Source organism: Plectropomus leopardus, chromosome 23 (genome assembly GCF_026936395.1).
Source record: "Plectropomus leopardus strain MGB_pleo_1.0 chromosome 23, ASM2693639v1, whole genome shotgun sequence".
In the NCBI taxonomy this organism is placed as follows: Eukaryota; Metazoa; Chordata; class Actinopteri; order Perciformes; family Serranidae; genus Plectropomus; species Plectropomus leopardus.
Genome location: NC_142198.1, coordinates 23,886,758 through 23,892,500, shown reverse-complemented (window position 1 = coordinate 23,892,500; position 5,743 = coordinate 23,886,758). Strand labels below are relative to the sequence as shown.

General features: G+C 41.2%; 1 pseudogene across 1 annotated transcript in view; it reads left to right on the top strand.

Annotated features, from left to right (window-relative positions):
- The window catches only part of LOC148185807 (uncharacterized), a 14,015-nt pseudogene extending 8,752 nt beyond the window's left edge, over positions 1-5,263 (top strand). Inside the window, exon 3 of the transcript XR_015775668.1 lies at positions 1-5,263. This exon is cut by the window's left edge and continues 1,421 nt beyond it. The product of XR_015775668.1 is annotated as an uncharacterized LOC148185807 (transcript).
- Positions 5,264-5,743: the final 480 nt, after the last annotated feature.

The window sequence follows — 5,743 nt, the reverse complement described above, 5'->3', positions numbered from 1 at the left end:
TGGAGTAGATCAGAATCACAGGGTGGAATTTTTTTTTCATTTTTGTAAACATTAAAAGAAAGGGCATTGGGCCGATTAAAATGTGCTCCTTTCCTCACTGAACTGTACCGTTGTGTGGATCAAGTAGCTTGTATGTTGAATTAGTAGCTACGGTTGTTATTTCCGTTAGGTCTCAGGTTCATATTCACTCTGCCAAGGAGGATACGTCTTTGGTTAGGTTTTGTTGTTTTATAAGTCGTGTAACGGAAAAACTACTCGCCCAATTTTCATGGAACTTGGCGGAAAGGTGCAGCATGGGTCAAGGAAGATACACTTTGAAGCAGATCCAAATTACAGGGACAAAAAACTGATTATTTTCTGCTTTTGTTAATATGGAGAGGTAGCTCTTTCCAAGGGCCCTGCTAGTTAATTGAGGTTTAGGTAAATATCGGAGAGGACTTGGTTCCTCGATGTAACTTGATGCTGCTGTTGTTTGGATCAGGTAGCTCTTGTGTTAAACTTAGTAGCTACAGTTGTTATTTCTGTTGTGTGTCGGATACATATTTATGTTTTAGGTTTGGTTCGGTTGTCTGTTTTTCAGCAGGGGACATTTTGGAGCAGATCCAAATGTCGGGGAAGATGTACAAATTATTTTCCGTTTTTAATGAACAAGGAGAGAGAGGGCATTTTGCCTTGGCAGAGGTCTGTGCTCCCCAAGTGCCCTTCTAATGAATGAAGATTTAGGTAAATGTAGGTCTCTGATAGGACTCATTTTCTCAGTATTAAAGAACTCAGATTGGGATCACGGCAGGAATAAGTTGAAAACTCCACCAGTTACCTGTTTCTGAGTTGTAAATGGCGTTTACGTCACCTAATCAGAATTATGACGAGGAATCAGATCTTTTGGATAAGCTCACATTTATCTGACAAAACAAACAAACACAGCTGGAATTCTCTCGCTGGCAAAATCACTTCGTTTGAGGGGTTTAAATCTGAATTTAATCGATAAATGATTATATTACCAGTGCGCAGTACTGTTAACCCTCTCACAACCAGCTCTGTAATCATACAACTGTGTTGAGTTGACGGATAAATGCAGTATTTAAAATGTTTCCTTTCTGCCAACCTTCATCATCTGTGATCAAACTGTCTCCTCCTTCCTCTTCTTCCTCCTCCCAGCGAACCACAAACCCCGTCGTAGCCAAACCAGGAAGATTCAGGCCTCAAGTGGACCACTGCTTTCACCACAGGAACTCTTACAGTTTGACCAAAACCGGACGACGCGTTAACCTCAAAGGAAAAAAACTTTACGGCAGAGGGAGTGCAAACTGACCTCAGCAGGAAGTGATCCAGGACTGTTATTAAGGACTACAACTTCACCACAGTAGGACTACAATTACCACATCACTGTTATCTGTCTCTTCTGTCTACCTCCTCCTCAAGAACTGAAAAAGGCACCTTGATTGATTTTTTCTGGGCTGTGTTCATGCTGGTACGACTTGATCTGCTTCTCAACTCTCTAGATGGTCCAGAGCTGACCCCCGTCTCATGGGATCTGGTTTTTAGGTTTTTATTTGTTAGTTTGCTCCGCTGACGGAGCAGTTTAACGTCTTTTTGTTTCATGTCTGGAGTTCTATGGAAAGTTCTCAGGGTGCAGTCGTACTTCCAGGTGGTTTTTTATGAACTAAAGCAGACTGGAAAAACTCACTTTGCTGTATTTTTGTATTTGCGTAAACGTTGGCAGTGGAGGGTTTGTAATTTCTGTCTTCACAAAGAACAATGTTTGATGAAAAAATACATATTTTGGGTGGAGTTTCACTTTGAATATTGGCTCTAAATTGGCGCCTCCATCCCAAACATTTATTATTATAATCGGTCAGACCCTGACTGGGACCTCGCAGAGAGTTCAGAACCAGTTTCTGTGTTTCAGTGTACCACGTGGTGACCAACAGGAAACAGGAGAATCCGCCTGCAGCTCAAACGCAGTGTGGGAACTCGCAGGGAACCTTTGGATCTAAAGGGAAGCTTCGAGCTGAACCCCGGGACTAAAAGGAACCGGACTGAACTAAACCAGATCAGATCAGTACATTTCACACTAAAAACTCGCCATTTCCAACACGTCTGTGGGTCTAACACCCCAACATGTGAAACCTTTATAAATGCATACAAAGACATTCAGTCCAAAATCTGAAGTCTGTAAAACGCAAAAATCGTCCCTCATAAAACGATGGCCGCCATGAACGCTCAGCGTTCTTTAGCAGCCCGGTCCCTAGAAGAAAATGTTCCCGTTATAGTTTTCAGGAAACCACAGATACATTACATTTGTACAGTTCATACGCAGTATTTCCAGTTGTGTTAATAGCACCAAAAAGAGTATTTTTGGTGAGGCGTGTAGTATTTTTAGCGGCAATTGTGGCATTTTTAGCAAGACACTGGCAGTATTTACAGCAGCGTTTATGCCACCAAAATAGGTATTTTTTTGTGAATAAACATGGTTTTTCCAGCATTGATTGTGCCACCAAAAGTGCACGTTTGCCTTTTGTTGCAGCAAAAGCTGTGACACTAAAACCAGTTCCCGCCTGTCCACGACGTAGTAGCCCACAAATGTTAGCTGTCAGTGGTTCGCAGAAACGTACGATGCCAAAGTGTATTCTGGCGATTCAGATTTGAGACATTTAGCTGTAAAAATAAGTCGTAGAGATGCCGTCTCTGTGGTCAGGCAATGTCACATTTACAGCTGATCAGATAGTTGCTATTAAAAGTATTTTTCTAAACCGTTTCCAGATTTCCTTCAGCTTGATGAGGACGTGATGTTCAGTTTGGAAAGATGTCCTCTAAAAACGCTCCTCATGTAAAGTAAACGTACATTCCTCCCGCTGAGGGGGAGTCAGATGTTTTTTTCCAAAGATTTCGTCGTAAATCGTTCTTACTGTGAAGAAACCGGAATCTGGACAGCAGGACGTTGCTGATTTATTTTGACAGAAGCTGACTTCCGTTAAATTTGGTTCACACGTTCGTGATGAATTTTAGGAACCGAGCTCATCCGGGTTTTTGCGTCCAGAACCAGCAGGTCCAAGTTTTCACAAAATCTCTCCGCAGCTTCGAAATTCTTTGTCCTGAAATTAGCGTGAGACGTTCATGGTCCCCACAGACTGAATCCTAAAGACCGCTCTGACCCGTTGACGCCATCACTGTGTCGCACTCGCAGACGTGTTGGAAATATTTTAGTTTCATTTGATTTATTTTGGGGTATCCTGAGGAAAACGTTCCCCCGTCTCTCCGTGGGAACTGAAACCAAACGTCTCCGTCCTCTGAGGGCGGGCTGGGAGGGAGGAAGGGGACGTTTGTTTTGCGCGTGTGTCCGTCCTCGTCCTCCTCCTGTACTCTGTCTCTGTGACCTCCTCATGTGCTGAATTGTAATAAAGCATTTCAAAGATTAGCAGCGAGCGCGAGAGAGAGATCGACGCTCAGCCGGGAATACGGATGTCAGGTGATTGCATCATGCAAATCTGTGAGTGTGTGTGTGTGTGTGTGTGTGTGTGTGTGTGTGTGTGTGTGAGTGAGACGGAGAGTGAGCAGGCGTGAAAATGAACAATATGTTTTTGTGTTTGTGTGAAAATGTGCCGCTGCAAGATGGAAGCTCTGTGTGTGTGTGTGTGTGTTACTGTGTGTGTGTGTGTGTGTGTGTGTGTGTTACTGTGTGTCTGTGTGTTACTGTGTGTGTGTGTGTGTTACTGTGTGTGTGTGTGTGTGTGTGTGTTTGTGTGTGTGTGTGTGTGTGTGTGTGTGTGTGTGTGTGTGTGTGTGTGTGTGTGTGTGTTACTGTGTGTGTGTGTGTGTGTGTTACTGTGTGTGTGTTACTGTGTGTGTGTGTGTGTGTGTGTGTGTGTGTGTGTGTGTGTGTGTGTGTGTGTGTGTGTGTGTGTGTGTGTGTGTGTGTGTGTGTGTGTGGGCTTGTCATCTCAGTAATGGTGTTGCTATCAGAGAGAAAGAGAGAAAGACTGGTTGTCCCTGACGACGGAGCGCCGTGTTGCCTGGCAACAGTGCTAACAAAGGCCCACACCAGTGTTCTAGAATGTGGGCGTGGCCTGAGAGGAGGGGGGGGGGGGTCTGACTCAGAGTTTAATTTTTTGACACAAACAGCGGAGACGTTGATGGTTGATGTTTGTCAAAATGTGCCATAAATCTGATCAATAAATCAGTTTTCAATCATCAGCTCACAAACAGTGATGCCTCACTTTATGGGTGCATATTTATTTCCCTCTAAAATGTAATTTGGTGCCAATAATATTAATATTTGTAAGAATTTTGGGGGAAATAAAACCCATGTTGAATTTTTAAAATTTGAAAACCTGGAAAAGTTGTCGAGTTTGGAAAAATCATTTAAAGTTTATCTATATTTATATAAAGGCGTGTGTGTGTGTGTGTGTTTGCATGTATGTATATATGTGTATGTGTGTGTATATATGTATGTAAATGTGTGTATGTTGTTGAGCACTGCCTCTTCCCATGTTTTGTTTTTCAGAAACATGGGAATAAAGACGGTAAACAACTTAGTGAGAAGTGTTTCAAAAATTGCAAGAAATAAGTACATTTAGAAAAATATTTTTTTAAATGCTAGGGAAAATATTTATAGGCAAAGCTATTTATAATTGTCTTTAATTCTATAATTGTCAATTACAAATTGATAATTATTTCACAGAAATTTAAGCAGTTATTATTTTTATTTATTTATTAATTTTCAGGTAATTTTTTTGTTCTTTTAACTAATTTCTTGCTAATTTTTGGGTCTTTTCTTCTTTCGTTGCTTGTTGCCGTCTTCCTGTGTTATAAAAGTTAACGAGTCAGATTTCTCAGGTTTGCAACCGTAAAATTTAATTTTGGACTTTTCTGTGTATCTGCTCTGGTCCTCTCCTGTCTTTGACCAGAGTCCATGTTTGACAGTGATCCACCGCAGAGTGTGTGTGTGTGTGTGTGTGTGTGTGTGTGTGTGTGTGTGTGTGTGTGTGTGTGTGTGTGTGTGTGTGTGTGAGTGTGTTTAACAGCCATTTAATCGAACCCTGATAGTCTTAATTAGTGTGGAAGTGTGTCTCTGCGCCTCCCTGGAGGCTCGTTATCCCGCTTAGTTTTTCTTCTGAGGACAGGAGGCAGCAGGAGGAGAAGAAAGTGAAGGACGACGAGGAGGAGGAGGAGGAGGAGGAGAGGAAGAGGAGGTGATGAGGAGTAAAAGCCGAGCCGAGGAGCCACCTGCTGGTGAGAAACACACACTGCACTTTTGCCGAAGTCTCAAATCAAAATATCAACGCTTTATAAGTTTAACTTTTTCTCAAAAACTGAAAAAACACAGGAACAAAGCTTCAGATGTGATGGGGTTTAACACATCAGATATGCTGCATTGTTATTATTTATTTATGTATTTTATTTTGTTTATTTTAGTTTTATTTAAAATCACATGGTAAAGGCAGGTAAGCTAAAAAATAAATATGTTTTTTGTTTTATTTCCTGGCTCCTTATTAACTGAGTTAATATTAATTTTGAATAGTTCAGTTATAAACTGTGAGTAACTGTTATCAGCCGGTTTATTCCTTTTATTTGAATGCAGTTTTAGATGTTGCTCATCTTTTCATGAATGTTTGTGGGTTTCACACTTTCTGATCACACATTAAAGTTAAGATTTGTTGATTTATTGATAATGTTGCACTGATCCTTTTCTCAAACACATATTTGGTTAAAAATGCCAGTAAACAGTCAAAATTACAGAACG